Source organism: Leucopleurus acutus (assembly GCF_964270905.1).
Source record: "Leucopleurus acutus genome assembly, chromosome: 17".
Lineage (NCBI taxonomy): Eukaryota > Metazoa > Chordata > Mammalia > Artiodactyla > Delphinidae > Leucopleurus > Leucopleurus acutus.
In genome coordinates, this window is record NC_139159.1 from 67,966,044 (window position 1) to 67,991,854 (window position 25,811).

Genomic DNA, 25,811 nt, shown 5'->3' on the forward strand with positions numbered 1-25,811 from the left:
CCCGCGTACCGCAAAAAAAAAAAAAAAAAAGAAAGAAAGAAAGAAAACTTACACTCAAGAGAGGGAGAGTGACTTGCCCAAGGCCACAGAGGGGGAAAATGACATTTACTAGGACCTGGGTCCCCTGATTCTCAGCCTGGAACTCCTTCTCCCACATCTCTGCCCCAGAAAGGAATTCCTTTGAAGGAGGTGGCTCTGGGCCTCTCTTGAAGATTCAGTTCTAGATCATGGAGTTCTTAGATTTTCTATGGGGACTACAGAATTTCCTTCTTTCTTTTCATTGAAGTATAGCTGATTTACAATATTATACTTCAGGTGTATAACATAGTGGTTCAACATTTTGATTGAATCAGAATCTGAGTACAATTTAGATTGCACTCAGAATTCCCGTCTTAGTAAGGGGTTTGAGGTGGAAATCCGAAGATGGCTAACTTAAACACACGTGTTAATAAATGCCGAATGAGGGAAAGAAGGTCACTGACTGTAATATAACCATTCACAGGTACTGATTGCTTCCTGGGTACCTGGCCTGTTACAATCTGTTGACAGGTGTTCGCCTCCTTATTCCTCACCACCACCCTCAGGGCTAGGTACTGTCGTTATCTTCATTTTATAGTTGAGGAAACGGAAGCACAGAAAGATGAGATCACTTGCCCAAGGTCCCACCGGGAGTGAAGAGTTGAGCTGGGCTCAAAGCTCAGGCAGCCGGACTTCAGAGTCTGTGCTCTTAACCCTGCTGCTCACACAGATTAGCCAGACCCACAGGAGGTTACACCAGCCGCAGAACTGGGGTCACCAAAAGCATATGTCAGTGTCCTGTGAGCAGGCTGGGGAGTAGATGAGTGCTGCCTTCCATTTCCCCACGTTCTTACCTGGATGACACTCCTTTCTCGAAGCTTCCCATCAGACACAGGGACTTTCCGAGCTTAATTAGCAAGATGACTTTCAAACACCTCCCCACGAAAGAAGTCCCAAGTAGATCGTGGCTCCCATCCTTCGAAGACTTGAAGCATGACTGTTTCTATGTAGAGTTATTTGAGGAGAGAAAGAAACCGTCCCCACGGATTGAAACCGGAACTCAGTACGTGCTGATCTGTTGATCGTGATGGTGATGACTAGCACTTATCCAACAGGCTTTCACACACACTCATTATATCATTCAGCCTCACGAGGGTTGTAGGCTGTCACCATTTCATAGCTAAGGAGGCCGAGATGAATTGGGGAAGGTGAAATGATTTGCTTCGTCACAGTACTGATAAGGCAGGTGGAAAGAGACTCGTACCCAAGTCCGGAGACAACGTTTGATCTATGACTCAATGCTGGCTGAACGGCCACACTCAAAACGTAGCCCTTAAGACTATGGGAGCCCTTCACGGGAGGGAGCCCTGCGTCCTGTCTTTCTTCCTGAAAACGAGCACAAAGAGCCATGGCAGATTCCTGGGGGCATCACCTTAGACTCGAAAGATATTAGAAAAACCAGTTTCCAGGATTGAGTCTCCACTAAAAAGATTGTTTTCATTCTCTGGCATCTGGCTGGCTGCGCCAGTTTTACTAGCTTCGGTTGCCGAGAGATTGACACCATGAGCCACATTTAGGAGTTTGTGTTGATATAACTGTTGTGGAAAAGCACATATTGGTCCCCACCATCTATATGCCTGCGACTAATTTTTTTTTCTCTCTGCCATTTCGTGCAACTTTTGCTTACAGCCTACTTGGCCTAATTGACGCATTGGCTCAGGCCTCCAAGACTGCCGACGTGGAGCCTTGGATCAGTGAAATCAGTTATGACAGACCTGATTATTTACAAGAAAATAAAAGTCACTATAATTAGACCTTCAAAGGAGTACATTTAGGTAGAGAATGAGAAAGCTCAAGTGTAACCTTAGCACGATGTGTTTGGATGTCAGCCCTGAGCAGGTCCTTCTCTGCTCCGTGAAAGGAGGTACTGGGGTGGCTGACACCCTCCTCAGACATGGCCACTTATCAATGCTCAGGACGTAGCTCTCGAGAGATGGAAAGGTGGGCTGATGGAACAAGCATTAGATTTGGCACCAGAAGTGGTTTCAGTTCTCAACTCAGCCACTTGTCCTCAATATTGATTTCTTTTATTCAGTTGTAAAATGGGGATAAGAAAGAAGCCCCATCTCGTGACAGGTTGTGAAAATTAAAAGTGATCCAGTAAGACAGGTGTCTAGCCTTGTGCTTGGCATAAGGCAGCAGGCAGAAAGCGCTGAGTGGTAGGCGTTCTTACGCCTCTTGAGCATAGCACCTGACCTCCCTGAGCCTCGCTTTTCTTCATGGGAAAATATAGATGAAACCATCTCATACAATGGATGTGAGCACTGGAGGACATGAGGGGTGTGAAAGGGGTTTCATAACCATCTGTGGCCGTTCATGTGTCCGTCTTCCTATTATTATTTTTTAAATACCCATAGTAGTTATCACTTACTGTGTGCATCAGGGGCCAGGCTCTGTAGTAAGAAGGATCGATTTCTTCATTAGGTACAGTAAGCACAGTGCCTGGGGCCCACAATACTTTTAGGGCCCCAGAAAACGTTTCATTTTAATTTCTCTTAAAATGAGAAGAAAAAATGAATATAGTAATAATGACTATAAAATCAAATATTAAAATCCTAAACAATAATAAACATAACGATTAATCCAACCTGGAATATATTTGTCTTTATACCAACATAATATTAAAACCTAATTTTTTATGGGGTTTGAGGTTTTTTTAATGCGGGAAGGGACCCACAAATGCAAAAGTGCCTAGGGCTCCCAAATTTACGATGCAGCCTTTGCTGTGGAAACTTTACAAATGCTAGCCTGGTCATTCTCCGGAAGGTTGTTTTTTTTTTTTAATTCTCATTTTACAGATGAGGAAGTCTAAGCTTAAGGAGGTTAAGAAACTTATCCAAAGTCACATGGCAAGTAAAAGCCTATATTATATTAGTTAGGTTGAACTAACAGCTGTAACAACCCCCAAATTTTAATAGCTTAACAGTTTAGGAGTCTGTTTCCTGCTCACACCACAGTTTGGTGTGTATGTCTGCAGGCAGTGTTCCACACAGTGATTCAGGGACCCAGTCTCCTTCCCTCTTGTGGCTGTCTCCCTCTAGTCCTGGGGGCTCTGTCCATTCAGTTGGGAGATGGAGAAAAGTGAACCGCAAGTGGGAGGTTTTTAGGGGCCATGCCTGGAGTTGGCCCTCATCACTTCCACTCAAACTCCACTCAAATTTCGGAAAGCTGTCACATGACCACCTGTCACTGCAAGGAATGCTGGGAGATGTAGTCTAGCTGCTGCTTGGGAGGAAAAGGAAAACATGTATACTGGGGAGCACTCTCAACCCCTGACACAGCGACAGTGTTGGATGCCAGCCCAGGTCTTTTGTACACAAAGTCCATGCTCTTTCCACTCAACTGGTTCTTGTCACTTTTAACTTCCACAAAGCCTCTTTATGGGCCCTTTTCTCCAGCCAGACTCGCCTACTCACTGTTCCCAGGACCAGACCTTTGCCTGCTCAGTCCCAGTTGCTGCGGTAGTGCTAGGAAGAGAGATGCTCCGAAAAGAAGCTCCTCCCTGCCCTGGATTCGCTTTCAGGTTACCCTGAGAAGGCCGCTGTCTGTATCTCCCAATCCCGGGCTCACTGGCTGCTTCTGGGCACGTGCAAAAGCCAGTGATCACCTCCTCAGTGTGAGAAAAGGGGGCTCAGCAGAGGGCTTCAGCGGCAGGAGGAAAGAGTTTTGAGCTGGAGACTTGGCTGGACCACGAGCCTTGGGCAAGACATCAGCAGGAAGTGGGTGGCACCCGGTGATCATGCAGCACTAAAGGGCCACAATCCTGGTATTCATGGGTCATTTGCCAAAAGTGACTCGCGTGGGTTGTCCCTATTCTATCAATGTGTGTTGCCTTTGAACTCACGGGATCCTAAGGGACAAAGCTGCTGGAGCCAGCTGGAGGCTAGATGCCCTGTGGCCACTGCCTGTAACTGTTGGGCAAGCCCAGTGACCCTGGCAGTGTTCCAGTAGTGCCAGTGTTGGTGGGAACTCAGCTCCTTTAGGAGGGATTTATTCCTGAGTTGGAATAAACCCCTCCTCCAGGAAGCCCTCTATGATCCCCACCTCTTCAGAACTCAAGGGCACTTGTTGCCGTTCCACCTATAGATAGGCCCTGCATTGCTTTGTGACCTCATTCATAGTCACCCTCTCTTTATCTGCTGTTGGCCTCAGAGGCAAGGAAACCGAGACCGTGGCCAGAGCCAAGTCGTCAGGGACACTCCTGAGCACTTTGTAGGCATCACAGACTCAACAGCATTTAGTCAGTTCTAACATTTCATCCAGATTCACATCCAGGACTAGTTTATTGTAAGAAGAAGAGTGGTACCCAGGCGGCATCCTTCTTTCTTTTTATTTGAGGGGGAAAGCACACTTTTTATTTAAGTGATGGGAAAAGTACACTAAGGGGAAAAAAAGATTTTGTCTGTAGTCATCTGAAACATTCATGGTCATCCCCTCATCTTTGTAAGGTGAATACAGTCGCAGTGGATACCTGTGTCTGTGTCCAAAACAATACAGCTTCAATCAGATCTGGTCATGTGCCCTGGCTGCCATCGCCAGCTGATAGACACTGGACCCGTTCCCTCATTTCTCTCTGCCTGTTTCCTTATCTGTCAAGCCGAGATCCGACTGGGGCTAGCTCGTGGGGTGGCTGTGAGTTTAAAATGAGAGCATATCAAGACGACACTTGGCACGCAGCTCTCCTCCCAGCCCCCCTCGGTCTCTAGCACAGGCGCAAAACCTTGCTTCAGAATGTGTCTTGCAAGAAGACTTGGCATCCAGGACGCACCCTGGGAAGAATTTGTTTTTGTTTTAATGCCGAGGACGTTTGCATGAAAACAGGATCTTCGTTGCTTAGGAATTGATCAACTCCTGCTGCTGCTTTTCCTCTGCTGAAGTGCTAGTCCCATATTGGTCACAGGCGAAGGAGGAACGGTAGGGATGCCTGGGACCGCCGCAGATACAGGATCGTGGCCCCTCGGGGCTGGTTTCGGAGGCCACGGAGTCAAAAGAGAATCAGGAATCCATCCCAGGCTGAAAAGAGCTGGCAAGTAAAGGGTGCCTCAGCCGAAGGACTGCCACGTGAGTGAAGATTTTCTGCAGGTCTACTGTGTTCTGGATGCTCAAGGAAGAAGAGAAGAGACAAGGAGTTTAAGGCATGGCCTCCACCCGCAAGGATAAAAATGTAACAAAGAAGGCGGCAGGCAAGGGTGATAGGAACCAGTACGTACAGTGGAGAGACTGGGGGTCAGGAGCCGGATAGACTCGGGGGTAGACACACGGCTTAACCTCTCTGCTCCCCAGTTTCCTCACGGACAAAGTAACACCCCTATGAGGATTAAATGAGATGCTACGTGTTAACTGCCTGGCATTGAGTAAGCACTCAATAAAGCCAAACTGTTATCATTAATATTAATAATAACCATTCATCACAAGACCAGATACTTTCCATCCTAAGGAAGAGATAGCCAGAGGACCACAGAAGGCTGTTTAGAGGAACGACCTGAGCTTGATTTGTCATAGCTGTGTCCACTGCAGACAGTTCTGGGGGAGGTTTGGGGACGCTTTCCAAGACATCGAAGTCAAACTGCTTACAGGAACTTGGAGGAGGGTTTCCAGGACTTCTGGTCCGTAGGCACCCCACCCCGACCCGTTTGTGGCCCCAGCCTGGTCCCACGGACATCGGCACAGAAAGGACAGAGAAGAGCCCAGAGTGACAGCTCAACCGGTCAGGCCCTTCCTGTTTGCCTCCATGCTTGGCTTCCAGAAGGTAGTTGGGTGTTTGTGTCCAAATGCCCAGGAGAAGCCAGACGCCTTTCTCTTTCTGTGTCCTTTATATATGCTAATCAAAGCCGACAGCCTGCAGAAAAGATCTGCTTGGCAAAGCCCCGCTCCCTTGCCTTGGCCTGCGCACCCTCCCCAGCCTTCCCCTCCCATCTGCCTATCCAGGGGCGTCCATAAATCCAGCTTTCGGAGCCCTTGGGGGCTGGCAAGGCCGCCACGGACCTCAGTCACATCGCAGTGGAAACAATTGAAAACCACTTGGCAAAGCTATGGGGTGATCTAATGTTTTATAGCAAGAATACGTTTCTTCCTCCCCATTCTTATTCAAGCCTTGGGGGGAAAGCCGGCTGCCCTCCAAGCTTGGTCAGGCTGGTACCCCAGGGTTCCTGGCTCTTTACCCCCCACACCCCACCGTCTCAGCTCACCCCGCAGCTGGGTGTCACAGGCCCTGGAGAAGCAGATCCGGCCTTACCTTCCTGAGTCGCCTGGCTGCCTTGGTCCCCTCAGAGGTGAGGCTGTGGCCACAGGGGCCTGTGGGGAGGCCCATATATGGAGCCTGCAGAATGTGGGTTCTGGCAGGTGGCCTGGAAAAAAATGGCCGTGTTCTGAGGGTGAACTCCGCTGGATTATAAATAGCACCGTCTCCCTCCCCTTCCAACTCGCGATGTCTGTCACTGCAGGGCTGACAGTTTAAATTCAAGAGGACCGAGCAGGACAGGGGGGCGGGGAGTGGGGAGGACGGGGAGATGCCAGATCGCGCAGGAGGTTCAGCTGCTGTCTTGGGATTGATAAAGAGAATCATCACCAGCCAGACGATGGGGCTGAGAGTGGGACACATTTGGGAGCAGCAGAATGACTACTGATTTAATGCATTTTCATAAGCCAAGTAAGCATTAGGGGAAAACAAAGAGACGTTCTACGTCCAGGAGATGGTTTTAAAGAAGCTTTAGAGCCTCTAAAAAATAATAATGAAAATCAGCTGCCTCAAAATATAAAAGGTTTCTCCCTGGTTCTGAAAGGTCAGCTGTCCTGGCCTCCAAATCAAAACCCACGGCCAGGGCTTCCCTGGTGGCGCAGTGGTTGAGAGTCCGCCTGCCGATGCAGGGGACACGGGTTCGTGCCCCGGTCCGGGAGGATCCCACAGGCTGTAGAGCGGCTGGGCCCGTGAGCCATGGCCGCTGAGCCTGCGCGTCCGGAGCCTGTGCTCCGCAGCAGGAGAGGCCACAACACTGAGAGGCCCGCATACCGCAAAATAAATAAATAAATAAACCTACGGCCAGGTGCCCACAAAGGCCCATCCCTTGAGCCTTCCCCCAGGGGATTTCTCAGTGGGTTTTTTTGTCTCTCGGACACCGAGGAAGCAAGGGCACTGCTTCTCTACAAACCTCAGCACGTTTTGCTCAACACAGGGAGGGGGATGAATTTAGAAGACATTAGGAAATAAAGAAGTAAAGGAGTGTGCGGCCCGGGCTGTAGAAAGCCACCCAGTCGCTCACACTGGGGCATAGTGACGGCGGGGAGGTGTCTCAGCAAATTCTGAGTTCTGGAGGAAAGGCGGGCCGCTTCTGCAGGGTCCTTGTCTGTGTCTTTGGCTCTGCAAGGTGCTCCTGGGGACCAGCGGCCAGGTCTCCTGATTGGCTGCCCCTCCATCCATGGTAGAAACTCCGTGGTAGGAACGGCAGGAGCTCTGCTGGGCGTCTTGGTGGGACACACGTGCCCGGGAGGGCGTTGGGGGCTGGCAACCCCTCCATGGGTGTTGGTGATTCCTCTGTAAACAGGCAGAGCTGGCCACAGTCACTTGTGTCCTTCATCTCAGCACTTGTGGCTTTTGTGTCCATAGCAGTGATTTGGAAGTGGGTTAAGTGATGGGTTTCTCCTCTCCTACCTTTATAATTCTCACTTCTTGTGCTCTACGGAGTGATGTTCGAAATTAAGCATGTAAAAAACAAAAACAAGAAAAGAGGAGCAGGCAAACTTCTGTATCTTTTGGACGCACCTCAAAAGAAGGTCTCCAGAGCCCACAGAAGGCAGGCACCGAGCAGAGGTGAGGTGTGCGTGGGTGGACATCGGAACTTGACTCCGGGTTGGATTTGGAAGGAGCATCTAAGGGAGCGGCGGTTTTTAGCTGCGCTTTAGGAGCGCTGTTGGGGGAGGTGCCTCAGAGGCCAAAACAAAAAGGGCCTCCCAGACCCTCGCCTATTTCAAGCAAAGTGGCTCCACGTTTACCTGTTTTAGGTATCAGATTGCATTTTCTTTTAAAGGATTTCATGCCTTAAAAAGTTTGCAAACCAGCATGGCAACTGGCTCTGTCATTTTAATGCTGGGTAAATGGAAGAGAGGGAAGGGGATTTTCCCAAGGTCATGGCCGAAGGCCAAGACCTCTGACTGGGTACATGCTGTGCTCAGGGCTCTTCTTTTGGGAAGGGAAATCCCAGGGTGCTGGGACTGGGAGGGACCACAGAGAGCATCTTATCAACCCCCTTCCTTCAGTAACTGAGGCCCCGGGAGATGATGGGATTTGTTCAAGGCGCAGTCAGTGCCAGACCTGGGGCCTGAAGCCGTCTCAGATGCTCATAATAGAGGCAGGATGTGCCGTGAGAACCCAAAATGGTGGGTCTGATCCAATCTGTACAGCTTCCCAGAGGAAGTGACACTGAGCTGAGATGGAAAGATGATGAGTAGGAAGGTGACCAGGGCCAAGGAGAGCTTCCAAGCAGAGGAACCACAAGTGTGCTTGGTCCTATGCCCCTCCTATTGCTCCCGGGAAGCAGGGGCTCGAAAGAGATGTCAGCTCTCGTGCGAAGGCTGCTCCCATATGTCTCTGCGTTGACCTCTTTGCCGAGGGAATGTGGAAAATGAGTGGCGTCACCACCTGCCAGGTCAGGCCGCGTCTGTGTCCTCTCAGAGCGGCCCTCTGGCAGCCCTGGAACCCAGCTTATCAGGAACAGAGCCCGGGCGGGATGGCCGTTGCTGGGAGGCTTCCTGCCGCAGGATTTGAATACATAATGTGCCTCAGCTGATCTGAGCTGTGAGAAAGTCCAGACGGCCTGTTCCAGACAGGAGAGGACATCGCGGGGACGGCGGCGTTCGTTCTCAGGGCAACTCCCTGGGACTTCTTGCAGAGGATGTTAGTCTCTCTCTCTGGGCGTGGACTTCCCATGAGGATAGGATGTGCCCTGGTTGGGCCCCCGGTTCTTGTTTCTGGTCCTGGGGTGTAGAATGTATTCCTTTATCAAGACTGAAGGAGGACTTGGGTAAAAATCCCCGGAAATGGGAACATTGATCATCGTCACCCAGATACACTTTAAAAACAAATACAAGTTATCTATTTTATATACTCCAATAAAAAACCCCAAAAATACGTGTTCTTTACGACGCAACATCCCAGGAAAAGGATTCCTGTTCTTCTCTTCCATTTTCTGGGACATGCGAAAAGCAGCACCTGCGCATGCCTGCAGAGCCCATCTCATCTAATCTTGGGCTCTCAGCTACTCTCCAGCAGCACCAAGGGGGCATCTGGAGCCGCCCAGGAGAGAGTGCGGGGATTTCTAAATCCACAAGTCCATCGGAGGAGACCTCCCAGTCACTCCCGTTTTCTGATATGCCTTCGGAGGGGGGACTTCTACGTGAGATGTCTTCCTTTGCTTTCATGAGATTCACAGCCTCCATCCTGACGTGCCCACTGCGGTCCTGCGAGCACGTGCAGACGCCAGCTTGACGCTTCAGGCTTTTCTCAAGGCCCGTCTGAGGAGCAGTCGTCCTGCAAGACGCTCTGTGACAAAGGGTTCCGCTGTCGTGTTAGTTTGGGAAATGCTGCACACTGATTCCTCCTGTGTGTTAGGACTCTGCTCAGGTAGCATCACCTCCGAGAGGTCTTCCCAGACCTCCACCCCCTTACCTGCTCTGTTCCTGCTTTCACATCCTCATTTTACACTTGTCTGTTTACCTCTGTGTTGTCCGTCTCCCCTGCACTAATGCCGCTCCCCCCGTTCTTGCTTGGCTGTCTTGTTCAGGACTGTATCCCTCGTGCCCAGAACACTGCCTGGTTCAATAAGAGAATGTGTCAAATGAACACATGGACCAATCAATATGTTCAAACGCTCAGGACTCCTTCATACCTAATTCTGTTGAGCTCTATTAGCTCAGTATTTTTTCATCCTTCTTTCCCCTTTATTTATTTATTTATTTATTTTTGCGGTACGCGGGCCTCTCACTGTTGTGGCCTCTCCCCTTGCGGAGCACAGGCTCCGGACGCGCAGGCTCAGCGGCCATGGCTCACGGGCCCAGCCGCTCCGCAGCATGTGGGATCTTCCCGGACCGGGGCACGAACCCGTGTCCCCTGCATCAGCAGGCGGACTCTCAACCACTGTGCCACCAGGGAAGCCCTCCCCTTTTCTTTAAATGCCCAGCTCATCTCACATCACGTAGGACCAAGTCACATTTGACCCTGGGAGGCCAGCCCTGACCACCCTGCCGAGAGTGGCAGGCCTCCCCATCCCACTCTGTCTCGTCACCAGGTTTCATTTCCTCCGTGGTCTGCTGCCCAGTGGAAATGGGCTTCTTCACTAGTTCGCTCACTCCTCTGCTCTGAATTCTACGAGGGCAGGGACCTTGTCTGTCCTGGTTCACCACTGACTCCCCCGTGCCTAGAACAGTGCCTGGGAAGTGCTCGGTAATGATTTGCTGCGTGAATAACCCTCTTTTCTGATTAACCCTCATCCACAGCCCATAGAACTTAAATTCCACCAAACACACTCTGGGACATGCTGTTTTCTGTCAACTCTCACCGCCAGTTGCCAGCCATCTGGTACAGCGGATGCTGTACCAGATCAAGACACCAAGTGTCAGAAAGGGAAGGGATGACAGAGGCCATCTACCCAGAGCCCCTGTTTTTTGGAGGGATAAATAGAGGCTCTCAGAGGGCAGTTGGTACCGATTCAGGACTGGTCCACCAAGACTCCTGTCTCTTACTTGGGTTCTACTCCTGCCTTAGTTTCCCGGGGCTACTGTGACAAACTACCACAAACTTGGTGGCTTGAAGCAACGCCCGTGTTCTCTGACAGTTCTGGAGGTGAGAAGTCTGAAATGGGTCTCACTGGGCTAAAAGCACAGCGTTGGCAGGACTCTGTCTTCTGGAGGCTCTAAGGGAGAAGTCATTTCCTTGTCTTTTCCAGATTCTAGAGCTGCCTGTATTCCTTGCCTCACAGCCCATTCCTCCATCTTCCAAGCCAGCAGTGCCGACTGAGTCTTTCTCGAGCTGCTTCGCTCTGACTTTGACCTTCCTGCCTCCCTCTTTCACTTCTCAGGACCTTCATGATTACACTGGGCCTATCCGGATAGGCCAGAATAATCTCCCCTTGGCAACAACCTTAATCACATCTGCAAAGACCCTTTGGCATGTAAGGTGACATATTCACAGGTACTGGGGGTTAGGGCGTGGCCTATTTGGAGGGGGCGTTGTTCCGTGCGCCACACCTCCCAACGCCTCATCTGCTTGTTGGTCCACCCTCAGGCGAATGTACGTTCTCCCCGCACATGCCCCAGCACTTTCTGCGTCTCTCAGTTGCAGTACTTGTCGCGTCACTTTATAGCTCATTCAGTGTCTGGCTGGCTGGCTAGGCCATGACTGCCTCACGGGCAGGGCCTGGCCATCTCTGTGCCAGCTGTTGGACATTCCTGGCACTTAGAAAGCACATGGGGAGTGCAGGTTGCCTTGGGTGAGACCGAAGTGTTCCATATTCGTTTTACTGCACTCTCCCCATCCCCATTTCCATTCAGCGACTGAAGGGGCCTCCCGCAGGTTCTGGTGTTCAAGTTCTGCCCTGGGGTCAGTCCTCACCGAGATCGAGAGAGACTCGGGCCACATCCACATTTTTTAGACTCCTGGCATGTTAAAATATGAAAAAAAATACTAAAACTGATTATAGAAATTGAAGATCTGTAAAATAATTAAACCAGCAGGTTAACTCTTTTGACATCCAAAATACAATGCTATAGAATCGTCTTGTAAGCTTCCTGCAGGTTTACATTTAAAATACATTAATTCAGGGTATTCTACCTGTGTTGTAGGCCCAAAGTCAGACAGCCACATATGTGTGTTGTAGTCCCAAATTCAGATAGCCACATATGTGTCTTGCAGGGACTGTCAAAAGTTTAAGTGTATGCCCGTTCATGAAGGAGAGGCCTGGCCCAAGAAGCCTTCCTACTCACGTCCCCAGGCCTCTGGCCCTTGCAAGAGCCCATGCTTGGAATAAAGGCTGAAGGAAAAGCCTTTGGGATGCAATTTAATACTCAGGATCAGACCCTGGGCAAGTCACATCCCTCATCCAAACTACTTGTACTCAGCTGGCCTGGAGCCCGTGACCTCTAAATTCCCTTTTCACCAACATCTTATTACCTGGAGGGATCTAGGACAGATTCTGGTGACTGGTTTCAGGTTCTAATGCAGCCATGATGACAGTTTTGCTTCTGGCCTGAGCCAGTAAGTGACTGGATCACTGACTTTCCTTTCCTGGATATCCTAGCAGTTTCCTTCTGTTCTCCCCAGCGTTCCTGGCCTTACAGAATCCTACAGCACTGGAACATTGGCACCTCAGAGAGATCTGGTCCTGTCTCCCCATCTGAGGTCAGAGGGTAAACCACCTTCCCCATGCATCTAACTTGGGACTGAACCCCGGGTCTCCCAGCTGCTTGCCCCCTGATGTTTCTGCTACACCATATCAGGCTGGAAGGGGTAGGGTAGTTTCTTACTCTGCAGGGAGTACAGATTGAAAAGCACAGAAAACCCTGATTTTGAAGTAGCTTTGATGGCTTTTAGAAAGAAAACAAGACCAAAAAGAATCATAAATCGTTGAAAATAATTTGTATGTTTGTGTGTTATATGCTTTTCTATTTCTTTTTTTTTTTAACATCTTTACTGGAGTATAATTGCTTTACAATGGTGTGTTAGTTTCTGCTTTATAGCAAAGTGAATCAGCTATACGTATACATATATCCCCATATCTCTTCCCTCTTGCGTCTCCTTCCCTCCCACCCTCCCTATCCCACCCCTCTAGGTGGTCGCAAAGCACGGAGCTGATCTCCCTGTGCTATGCGGCTGCTTCCCACTAGCTATCTATTTTACATTTGGTAGTGTATCTATGTCCATGCCACTCTCTCACTTCGTCCCAGCTTACCCTTCCCCCTCCCCATGTACTCAAGTCCATTCTCTATGCCTGCGTCTTTATTCCTTTCCTGCCGCTAGGTTCCTCAGAACCATTTTTCTTTTTTTTTTTTTAGATTCCATATATATGTGTTAGCATATGGTATTTGTTTTTCTCTTTCTGACTTACTTCACTCCGTATGACAGTCTCTAGGTCCATCCACCTCACTACAAATAACTCAATTTCATTTCTTTTTATGACTGAGTAATATTCCATTGTATACATGTGTCACATCTTCTTTATCCATTCATCTGTCGATGGACACTTAGGTTGCTTCTCTGTCCTGGCTATTGTAACTAGAGCTGCAATGAACATTGTGGTGCATGACTCTTTTTGAGTTATGGTTTTCTCAGGGTATATGCCCAGTAGTGGGACTGCTGGGTCATATGGTAGTTCTGTTTTTCGTTTTTAGAGGAACCTCCATACTGTTCTCCATAGTGGCTGGAGAGGGTGTGGAGAAAAGGGAATCCTCTTGCACTGTTGGTGGGAATGCTTTTCTATTTCTATGTCCTATTTTACAATAAAAACACATTTTAAAAGTCACAAAAACTAAACTAAATAAATGGGGTTCCAGGTCCTCAAGTCAGCTGGGAACTCTTTACTCCTTTCCTGAGCTCTTTCAGGCCTGTTCTCTTTCTATCCGCTTCATAAAGCCTCCTCCAGCCCCCTACCCACCGTGGCCCCTGCATGCCTGCATCTATGGCTTGGGCTGGTCCATCCGTTCATTCATTTGTTCCTCCGTCCATCGAGTAGTTATGACGGTCCTCGTTTATTTCATGCACCATGTACCCCTAGGTTGCCCATGATGACATAGTAAAAATAGCACAGACCCAGGTGTCCAGCAGAGACCTGTACTTCTCTCTGTCTTAACCTCTCTGGGCCTCAGATTGCTCATTTGCAAGTAAGGGGCCTGTCCTGAGTCAGGCTTGCACACCCAAATGCATACAGAGGTCAGGCAGGTGAAGAGAATGAGGGAGGCTAGCTAGGGGTAAGTCACAGGAGTGGCGGCGACTTGGGCAAGTTAGAGCATCCACGCCCAGTCTAAAGCGGATACTGGCCACTGAACTCCCACTGACTGTTCCCATGCAGGGGTATGGATTCAGTGAGGCCAGGGAGCCCCTTATTCATTTTTTATGTTGGAAATCTTGATTTTTAGGAGGTATTCCCAAAATGTTTAAAGCAGTGTATAAAGTCAAAGAAAACATATCTAAGGGCCAAATCCAGTGTCAGCCACCTGTTTGCAAGGCCTGGGCCAGAGCCTCGGGAGGTTGCATTCCGGCTTTCCCACTCGGACAGGGGGGGATGCTGCCATGCCTGCCTCGCTTCCTTCGGGCGTGGATGTGTGTTTTTCCCTCTGCAGTCCAGGCATTTATTGTCCCTGGAAGATAGCAGAGGCTCAATTATAGATAGCTATAAAGGGCTAGATCCCCGTGTTGTACTCCTGTGTGCTGGCCCCGTCCCACCAAGACCAGCACAGCGCTGGGTATACAGAGTAGGACCAGTAACATGTACTTATTAAATAAGCAGCAACTTATTAAATAAACAGCAACTTTGAATGAGATTATGGAATCAGTTGTGAAGTAGGTACAGAGAAGCCCGCGGATTTTGGCAAAATGGGTGTAATATTTGGTAAAGAGGCTGACCCACCTGAATCCTCTAAGAGAGACCCCTGGTCTGTAATTTATCCTCCTCCCTTGTATAGGTAAGAGAAATGGAGACTTGCTGGTTTATATCATTTTTTCAAAGGCTGCAGCAGCCCCTCCGGGCCTAAAGTAATTTATTCCTTCAAGCCATCAATTTGTCTCACCCTTTCTTTATTCCCTCCTTCATTGTCCCCTCTTCACCAGGAGGAGCTAGAGACAACTCAAGGACATGTCTTACTTACCAGGGGCAGGACTTGGGCTTTGGGCAGAAAAGAAGCCCATTATGCCCCAAATCTGTGCCTGTGAGGGTGATCGCACCTTTTCGCAGCTGAAGGGAACACAAAGAAACACTTGAGCCCAGTGGCATCGGCGGGAAAATGGGCCATTCTTCTCGCTGCGCCCCATTCCCACCAGCCCTCTGCTTAACCTCCAAGCAAGAGAGGCCCCAGTCTCTAGCAGGTTTCTCTGCTGGATACTCCAGCAACGTATTAGCATATTTTGCATTTAAAAAGGACTTGGAAAATGAATTAAATGATTGGCATGGTGTTTCAAAAGGTTCTTCCAAACTACTAGTAATTGTGTGGTTTTAAAATACACCATTCCCGCCTGAAATACCCCAGGCCTGGCAGGCAGCTTAATCAGGAGACATTGTACCAGGCAGGGGTATATTTTAAGGCTCGTGATACCCAGTGATTGCCTGAACAGTACCTGGAGACTTGCTAAAGAGAACCTTGTCCTAGTTTTTCAGCAGAGCTGACAGTTCATTTTCCTCCCTTACAGAGCTGAGATTTACACCAATTTCAAACCTCTTTTTTAATGAAAGGGACTGTCTCAGCCCTGTAATCATCTACTGAGGCACCAGGCAGTGTAGACAGTATCCCAGCTCTGACGATGAGCTAAGTGAGGTGGAGCTGGGTGCTAGGTTGGTCACTTATGGCACTGCTGTGGCCAGAGGGGCTCAGGGCGGGGGGCGGGGGGAGCACGAGTGTGATGGAAGCTTCCAGAACATGCTTGGGAAAATGCTATTCTGGTCCAATCTCCTCATTTTTCAGGTGAAGGAGATGGAACCCAGAAAGACTATTACTTGCCCAGGGTCACAAGCCCTTTCCACTCTTTCATGACAGTAGAATTCAGATCTCCTGACTCTTAATCCAGATTCGTTATTTTTTTCAAGTCCAGAGAAAAGAAAACCAATCAGGAGATCAGGATGTGGGGTTGAGTAGGATTCCTAGGGGGAGGTTAGGAGGTCTGAGATGGAGGAATTTAGGAATGACAAGCTATGGGAGAACCTCCGGCTTTTTAGAAAAACTGAGGGTTGTTATTCATTATTCTAATTAATGATGATAATGATAAAGGTAATAATTGCTAACATTTGCGTGCTTTCTCGGAGCCAAGCGCTGTGCCCGGTGCTGTACCTGTATTATCTCCTTTAATCCTCACACACCTCTGGGAAGCAGGTCAGTACTAACATAACCCTGTTTTACTGATGAGAAAACTGAGGCCCAGGGTGCCCCAGATCAGACTTCAGAATCGGAATCTTTGGGGAAAAAAAGGAGAGAATCCATAAGCAAGTGATCAGGAAATGGTAGGATGGGGCCAACAGGCCCCTGGAAAGTATTAAGAACAGAGACAAGATGAGGGAGAAAAGAGCTGGAACAGAGGAGAGCCCTGGGGGGGCAGCTAGAAGGTTCCGGTCAAGAGTGAGGTGCAGTGTGCGTGGAACAAAGGGACCTCTGTGAAGTGGGCGCTGATGTCTGTGGGGAGCGCAGCTCTGACCTCAGGGCAGAAACACAGACCTGGGCTCAGGAGGAATGAAGCAAAAATTCCTGTAGAGTGTGTGTGCGTGCGTGAGTGTGTGTGTGTGTCCTCCTCCTACACACATCCCTCAGGAGCGACTGCCGTAAGGGAGGGTGTGTCCTCAAACCAGCTCAGCCTGGGTCGTTGTGTGGAAAAAGAATGAGAGGACTGATCGAAAGAAAACCCAAAACCTGGGAAGACGGGGAAAGCCATGACTGAAGTGTTGCCCCCAGTGTCTGACCGCGGAACCTCAGGAGACGCCCTCCCACAACACACCTGTTTGACGGAGAGCCGCCCGTGCTGTCGTGAGATGACTGTGCGGGGTACGGATGGGAGTGGATGCACGGAGGCAGCCCCAGTGCACGTGGGCAGAGATGGACTATGGGATGGGGTGGGGGGCAGGGCGGTGCTGCCCCGAAGGGCTGCATGGTCTATTTCATCTGATATTCCCCACCCCTCCCTGAGGATGATGGATTGTATATGTGAATGGGCTCTTGGATGACTAGTGCCAGGTTGTTCTCATTGGGAACATAAAGTACAGTGGGTTTGGGGTCTACCAGGGTCTTGTGGGCTGGCTTCTGTTTTACACAGAGTATCCAGGAGATGGCAGATACTAATTCATTGATCCCACAAATTGAGGGTATTGATCTTCTTTTAAACAGTCATTGAAATACTGAATTTCAGCAAAAAGTTAGAAAACATTTACTTAACTCTGCACCAATGATTGACTAGAATATTGCACGACTATTTTAATGTTGGTTATGAGAACTGTGTAATAATAAGGGTAGATACTTGCATGGGACATTAGGTAAAACGAGGAATATGTAAAGGGTATGTGTAGTAGAAGGACATTTTTTAAAGAACCTGGGTATGCCCAAAGTCAGAGACGTTAAGTAACTTGCCCAAAGTCACACAGCTGTTGAGTGGCTGAGCCAGAATTCAACGCAGACAGAGTGCATCCTCTTAATCACCACTACACTACCAAGGGCATCTTATGATACACCTTTAACTCCAAATCTGCAAATCCAAAATCATTTGTTTGACTGCAGAATTCGCATGTAAGCGAGGCCCGTTACCTTTTACTCTCACTAAAGAACTTTAAGAACTTACAACAGTGGTTAGAGCGGTTGGAACTGTACTTTTCAGAATTTATTTAACGTGTTTATATTCCTTTAGAAGGATATGCGCACATATACATTCATATAAATTAGAAAATAAGAATAAGAACAATATGAAAACTCTCCCACCTTATTCTAGGAGCAGGGCAAGAGTCTCTCTCCTTAAGCACTGTTGGAACTCTTAGTCCCTTTGGGCTGCTATAACAAAATGCCATGGACTGAGTCTATGGTGTTCTGGGTATATGGCTCATAAACAACAGAAACTTATTGCTCACAGTTCTGTGGGCCTAAAGTCCAAAATCAAGGGGCTGTCAGATTCAGTATCTGGTGAGGGCCCACTTCCTGGTTTATAGATGGCTGTCTTCTCGCTGTGTCCTCACATGGAGGAAGGGGCAAGGGAGCTCTCTGGGGTCTCTTTTGTAAAGGCACTAATCCCATTCATGAGGACCCCATCCTTATGACCTAATTACCTCTCTAAGGCCCCAACCTCCTAATACCATCACCCTTGGGCATTAGGATTTAACATACAGATTTTGGTGGGGGACACAAACATTCAGTGTAGCAGGGACCAAACATAAAAGACTGGCTCCACCTTCCAGTGCTAAGGAGCTTAGGGGTGAGACCAAATGTACAAGCAAAGTCATGTTGAGGGCTCTGAGTGTTAAGAGTGCCAAAAGGATACAAAATAAATGACCTCAGATGGTTTTCTGCATGTGAAAGGTAAGTTTGGAGTGGCATTTTGAAGTAGCAATGGCCCCCAGACTGGCAGAAGGAATGGCATGGACCAATTGTGAAGGGAAGTCTGTTGACGAGGAAGTGGGCTTGTCGTTCTAGACAGGGAGAACCTGCTCATGCCACGTCGAGGGGGATGGAAAGGGGGAAATTTCCCCCTACCCCTCTTGAGTTCTTTTGTCTGGTCTAATCATTAAATTGACACATGACCAATTAACAGGAGAAAAAGCCAATTTTATTCATAGGCATGGAGATTCTGTAGAAACGGGATGCCCTCCCTCAAGTGACCAAAGCAGGCTGTTTATATATCACTTTTTGACAAAGAAGAAACAGTTCTTTGTGAAGATAGAGCAAAACAAAGGGGCTTGTGCTTGGGGTAGCGGACTAATGAAGAAGTAACAAAGTTTGTTTCTATAGCTTTCTTAGCCTTGACTTTCCTAACTCTGGTTAGAAGGATGTTTTCTATCCTCCTGATATAGGGAGGGTACCTTCACATGGGAGATTTATGCCCCACTTTCAGGGGGAAAGTTGGGGATCAGAATGGGTTTTTTAAATGTCATTTCTTGCCACCGGCTGTTTCTCAAGTAACTTTCATTCAAAGTAATCAATACGTCACTGAGACATATTGTGGGGGTGGCCTGCCCTACATAAAGGGACTCTATCATGTGAAGTTTTGAATGTGACTGAACACGCAGAGGAAGCGCACCTGGGAAACCAGTACCAAACCTCTCTTTGATCTTGGTTATCGTAAAAGCTAGCCTGACTGCAACCGCAACAGCCTTCAGATGCCCACCACCCTTTCCAAAACAAGAACCGGTTCGGTGAGGTCACCTGCTGGTCACCCCATTTGCATTTGGTGGTCAGTGCTGGTCAGGGTGTAATTCAGCTAAATGAATTTTGCAAATTCCTGATGATTTTACAGGCAGGAATGGAGGCCGAGACTCTGAGATTTTAAAAATGCATTTCAGAAGTACCATCACGTTAGAGCTTCCTTTCGGTCCCTTGGGGTGGCCACCAAGTAAACAGCTTAATTTCCATCCCAGCTGGAGGTACAGAACGCAGCATTCACACTCACCAACAGATAAATGTCTCCTGTCCCTGGCAGTGCTTAATGGCTTTTAGTAGAGTTAAGGCTGGGAAGAAAGGAACTGACTTCCTCTTATTGGGTAAAATTGAAACCCCGAGGAGACGATTCCATTTCAGGCAGACCCTTTCCTTCTCAGATGACTCATCCACAGCCCAGCCAACTCCCTTTCAGCCCATTCAGGTAAAATGGAAGACAGGGGCCACCCGACCGGGCAGGCGGCGAGGGGGGCTGGTGAGCTGGGTGTTTGGGGTTTGTTAGCTGAGGATTTGCATTTCTAATAAGGGCCACGTCCTGGGAAGCTGCAGCCCAGTGGCTGCGAATGTCTTTTTTTTTTTTAGTATATATAATTTTATTTTAATTTTATTTTATTTTTTAATTTTCATTGGGGTATAATTGATTTACAATGTTGTGTTAGTTTCAGGTGTACAGCAAAGTGAATCTGTTCTTCATGTACATATATCCACTGTTTTTTGGTTCTTTTCCCATATAGGCCATTACAGAGTATTGAGTAGAGTTCCCTGTGCTATCCTGTAGGTCCTTATTGTGGCTGCGAGTCTCTTCAGCTCTCTGCGGGTCTCTTTAGCTCTCTAAACGCTCTGTTTTGCAGGGACCAAGGCAAGAGTCTTCAGCATGAATAAATAGCTGTGGAGAAGGAGGGGAAACGGCGGGATGGGGGAGTACCAGAAGCACTGAGCCTTTAAAATGGTATTGTAGCAAGACTCAGGGCTCCCTGGGGAAGTCCTCGCCAGCCTGTCCCTCACCTGCCCTTCGTCTATGTAAGAGAAACTTACTAAATGGTGCACTCCAAGATTTTGAGATTTACTGTTATTTCTCCAAAGAGAAGTCAGTAGGCATGTCTATCCCAGCATTATTTATACGGTAGAAAATTAGGAAAAGAAAAACAATGTCCAACAAGAGGTGAATGATAAAATAATTCAACGATTAAATAAATTCATTCTTAAGTAAATAACTAGTAGAAATCCTTAAGTTAACAGTATGTCTATTAAGTAATGTGATTCTTTTCAATGTTAAATGAAAAATGCAGGATACATGTTGTACATAGAGTTTTTATTTTTTAAAAAACAGACACACAGGGCTTCCCTGGTGGCGCAGTGGTTGAGAGTTCGCCTGCCGATGCAGGGGACAGGGGTTTGTGCCCCGGTCTGGGAAGATCCCACATGCTGCGGAGCGGCTGGGCCCGTGAGCCATGGCCGCTGAGCCTGCGCGTCCGGAGCCTGTGCTCCGCAACGGGAGAGGCCACAACTGTGAGAGGCCCGCGTACCACAAAAAAAAAAAAAAACAGGCACACAGATGGAAACATAGCAAAATGTTAATGCAGTTAATCCTTAGACGTGGAATCAGAGATTATGTTTCCTCTTCTATTTCTAAATTTCCGACAATGGAAATTTTTCTTTTTTTTCTGATCGTAGAAGTTAGATGTCAAAGCAGGAAACTATCATATACACTCGTTTCTTTTTTTCTTTGTTTGTTTTCCTTCCTCTTTTAATCTCCTTGCATGAGAACATCAGCTATGCTGTCAGTGGAACCGTCAGTGTTCTGCCCGTCAGATACTGTATTGCTAGCAGGAAACGGAAAGCTGCAGGGGTATAAGGACGAGACCTGATGCTCCTAATTCCCCTCACCCGTCGTCCCCTCCTCCGTGAGTCCATCTAAACACTTCTTGAACTTGTTTATAGTTTTAGCTGCTACAGCCTCTCGGGCCCAAGGAGTTCCCTGTGTTTTCCACCCTCGGTGTGAAGTGGCAGAGGCCTGCGCAACGGGTATCCTTAGATGACCTCCTTTAGACTCCAAGGGTCCTCCCTGGTTTTGCATTTCTAGGACTGAGCAAACAAAAGAAGAACGGTGACTACACATTCACAATTAGCCAAGCACACGAAGAGACAGCATCGATTTTGTAGACTTGTTGAACTTGGTGCTGGAGGAGACCTCAGAAATTGTTTAGGCTGGTGTTTTCCTAAAAGTCCACATAATGGGAGTCAGTATTCCAGAAACCAGTGGACGTTGTACAGTACCCAGGATACAGTGGCACTGGCTGCCTAAAAATATTGTGGTGTGGTAGGGGGTTTGGGGGCTGGTTTTGTTTTCGCTCTGGGCTGGACGTGGGTGACAATGGTTACTTCGGGGATCTTTTGGTTTGTTTTTTTTTTGCGGTACGCGGGCCTCTCACTGTTGTGGCCTCGCCCGTTGCGGAGCACAGGCTCCGGACGTGCAGGCTCAGCGGCCATGGCTCACGGGCCCAGCTGCTCCGCGGCATGTGGGATCTTCCCAGACCAGGGCACGAACCCGCGTCCCCCACATCGGCAGGCGGACTTTCAACCACTGCGCCACCAGGGAAGCCCGGTTACTTTGTTTTGATCAGAAACTTCGGCACTTACACAAATGCTTCGCTATTTTGCTAATGGAGAAACTAATTGCTGTATGAGAGACAAAATCTTTTAAAATTGGGGGTGAGAGAAGGTGGACATTGCTGGGACTCAGCTAACCTGGGCCCACCTGCGAGGTGGTGAAGGCAGGAATATCCTGGCATGCCTGATGGATGAGAAAATGGACTGGAGAGCAGCTGCCTGACCCCAGCTAAGCAGGCTGGTGCCTGGGGGCAGTGGCCGAGAATCCAGGGTGTCTACCCTGAAGGCCTGGGCTGCCTCCAGGACACCCGATCTGCCTATTTAAACCAAGTCCCTGAGTTGTGTTTCCTGTACTGCGAATAATTCAGCAGACTTTGAATTTTTGCTCCAAATGTGATCTTTCTTTCCAGACTTAGTCCTGGGTCTAGAACATGATTATTGTAATTGCCTTTCTAGATCCTCCCATATTTCCCAGCTGTGGAATACTGACTCGCAGGTTCAGAAGATTCCAGTAGGAAAGTAGATGGGCTCTGGAATCCGACAGCCTGGGTTCAAATCCTGCCTCCCCCACACACCAGACCACGATCCCAGGTGTAACTTCTCTGAGTATCAGTTTTCCCAACTGCAAAATGGGAATAACGATAGTATCTGCCGTAAGGGTCATTGCGAGGATTGAACAGCGTAATGAATGAAAAGTGCTTGCCCGGCTCCTGGTGCCCAGGACACACTCAGCAAAGATGAGCTGTCACCCTCAACGCCATCATTGTTATTATCAGTTTTCCATGGAGAGACCACAGCCATGACCCAGAGCCAGCTTTGAACCTATTTTGCTTGGCTGGACCAGGGGCATTCACTCTGCTAGCTGTGTTCTTTGCTTTATCCTCCAGGGGAAAACGAGCCACCAGTTCCTTATTCACCTGGTACCCATTTTAAAGGCCCTGAGAACTGACGTGGTATGATCAAGGTCACACTGCTCCTAGGGGCAGTGGGAGAAATTTCCCGTCTCTAGAGCTCTTCACTCTGCAGTGCCCTGTTCCCTCTGGACACCTCCTTGGATCCTCCAGACCGGAAGAGGGAGAAACAGGAGAAACAAATGACCAGATCCTCGGGAGCCCTAGTTTGGATCGCTGTTTCCTGTGCGCCTGCCCCTTGCTTAGTGTCTTCCCTTATTCTGTAGATCTCGGTGCCGCTTTGCGTGGAGCTGATGCTTCCTGTTTCACTTTCCTCCCCTCCTGACTGTGAAGGAACCGCCAACCCCACCTGAGAGCCTTGGTCCCTGGGGTGGATGATAGACACGCTGGGGGCCTGTAGGAGGGCCAGGAGTCGGCTGATGGCTTCTGGCTGGTTTGAAGCCCTTGTCCCCACTATGCTTGCCCCAGTGGGGCATTACAGGAATTCTCTGAGGCACGTGCCCCCCTGAAAAGGCCCTTCCAGGTCTCTAAGGCCCCTCTGACCAGAAGCCTCCCTACCTGGATCAGCCACTTCCTGAGCACACCTTTGAGATGTAGACATTCTGGGGCCACAGAGCTGAACGAGCTTTACTTCCTGCCTTCACGGGTGGGGAAAGTCAGGCCCAGACTGTGAGCCTAATGACCGGGCATTCTTGTACCCACAGGGTTTTGGGGGCCGGTGTTCCAGGCAGAGCGGCGCCCGAGCAAAGGCACTGAAGCGTGACCTTGCACTCGGCGTGGAGCTGAGCGCTTCCTTGTTCTCCAGTTGCCTTGAGTGTGTTTCTTCTGCCTCGGCTAGATGGTAAGTGCTTCTAGGCAAGAGGTCATAGTGAGCCCTGCTCCTTCTTCTCTAGCCCCTGTGCTTGTGGGGGTGATGGACAGCTTGGAAAGCACCTTCGCCTGAGTCACCGGCTGCTGGCCTGCTCGGCAGCTTTGTGACGTCAGATTTTATCCCCATTTTACAGATATGGCAACTGAGGCCTTGAGAGGGTGACTTGATGGCTCAGCTACTCAGTGACTGAGGCTAGATTTGCACTCAGGTCTGAGGTCTGACTCCAACTCCTCCCTAGATCTCACCCTCACGGTCAACACTGAGGGAATGCGCGTGGATTCAGTGCTCAGCGCAGAGAGAGATGCTGAGAGGGAGAGAACACGTGAGTGTGAGCTTGTGGGGCTCGGTGGAAAGGGCGCTGGCTCTGGAAGGGAGACCCCTGGCTCCAGTCCCAGCTCTTCCAAGCATGAGCTGCATGGACTTAGAATAGTCACTTCTCTTTGGAGCTCAGTTTCCCTGGATGGAAAATGAGAAGATGGTAGGAGATTCCATCTCATAAATCTATAGAACTATGAAAACTTTGGTCTTCAGTGCTTTCTTACATCTCAGCACCCCCAGCTCTGCCAGGCCTGCCCTCCCAGTCCCTTCCCAGGAACCCCCATCCCTGGGTCTCTCCCAGCCTCTGTGCTCCCCTCTCCCCAACAAACCCAACCTCTAGCTCAGTGGAATCCCCTGAGGAGCCTGTTAAAATGCTGACTCCCAGGCAGCTTCCCAGAACCTGATGACTCTGAGTCCCTGGGAGATGGGCCCAGGGACCTGCATTTCTCCTCTAAACACTCCCAGGAAATTCTGCTCATCAGCCAGACTTGGCAGTCATTGCTGAGCTCAATAGTTCTCCAGCTTTGGCAGGCGTCAGAGTCACGGGGCGGGGGTGCGAAATGACTGGGCACCACCCCCAGAATTTCTGATTCAGTAGTTCAGAGGGGGGTCCACAAATGCGCACTTCAAACGAATTCCCAGGTGATGCGGGGAACCACACTTGGAGAACCACTGCCCTAGCTCATTTCCCGAGCCAGCCAGCAAAGGCATCTTTACTCGTGGGCGACGGCCGGGGCGGAGCAGTCCTGTCAGCACATGAACTTTTAACAGAGACCTTCGAAATTATTGAGATATTATAATAACAGCTACCATTTAGTATGATACACGCTACATGCCAGGCCCTGTGCTAGATGTCTACGATCCATGTCTCTCATTATTATATAGGGTTTGCAGATTCAAAAACAAAGGATGAGATTAAGTGATCATCTGAGATTGCACTTGCTACAAATACCACGAGGACTTTCTAGAGGGAAGCTTGGGCTATTTTCTTTACCCCACGAGGCCTGTCTTTGTCTCTGCCTGGAGAGTTTCCAGACAGGTTCAGAGATGGGTCACCACCCAGGTTGGGGGTGGGATTTGGGGTTGGAGGAGGCTTTCATTAGTTCCCCACAAATTGTGCCCTGCCGGCGGTGGCCCTTGGTTCACACCCGCGGGACAGCCTGCTTGCTGCGCGTCTCGTTTCACCCACTTTGAAGGGACCCCTCGTGTAAGCGGGGACCGTTGCAGCTCTTGAAGGCTGAGCTCCTGGGGTGAAAACGGTGGTCTGCTGCTGGATCCCAGCCTACTGGGGCTCTGCGTGGGTTCTGGCCTGGCCAATGTTCTGTTTGCCTGTAAGCGCCCTGGAATAGTAGAACTGTTGGTACCGGATCCCAGGGAACAGATAGACGTGGAGAAGATTGAGTCGTGAGTTCAACCCTCCCAGCTGGTGCGTCTTAGTGGGGGAGCTTCTTTCCCTCTAACATGTGAAAATTGGCCTGTTGTTTAATAGGAAGCTCATTGGTTTGTGCAAACATATAAAACACAGAGTAACTAGGAAATACAAGTGGCCATGAGGGCTTTTTCCACACTTAGCTCTTTAATCTTACCATTCGCCAACACAGACACACACACACACACAACACAGATCATGCTTGTGTGTGTGTGTTTTTGTTTTGTTTTCAGTTATTTTTATGTCTGGCAGGGATCTCAAGTTTTTCAAGCCATCCATACCTTTTGGGCGGCATCTCCTACTTCTACCTGTTCTCTTCCCTCTGCAAAGAAAAGGAAGGAAGGGAGAGAGGGAGGGAGGGAGGGAGGGAGGAAGGAAGGGAGGAGGGAATAAATGAAGGAACTGCCCTCAAACACTGATCCATTGGCGTGGCCAGAGCCCCCCACACAGTGGCTTCGGCGTGCTATCCTTTCTGTTTTAAGAGGACAGACACGCA

The 25,811-nt window shown here is 49.2% G+C and overlaps 1 long non-coding RNA gene across 1 annotated transcript in view; it reads left to right on the plus strand.

Annotated features, from left to right (window-relative positions):
- Window positions 1-25,811, plus strand: part of LOC309974066 — a 74,743-nt gene that overhangs the window by 28,356 nt on the left and 20,576 nt on the right. The window contains exon 2 of the long non-coding RNA XR_014326853.1: window positions 23,402-23,538. This is a non-coding gene — a long non-coding RNA (uncharacterized lncRNA). The remainder of the gene's footprint in view (window positions 1-23,401; window positions 23,539-25,811) is intronic.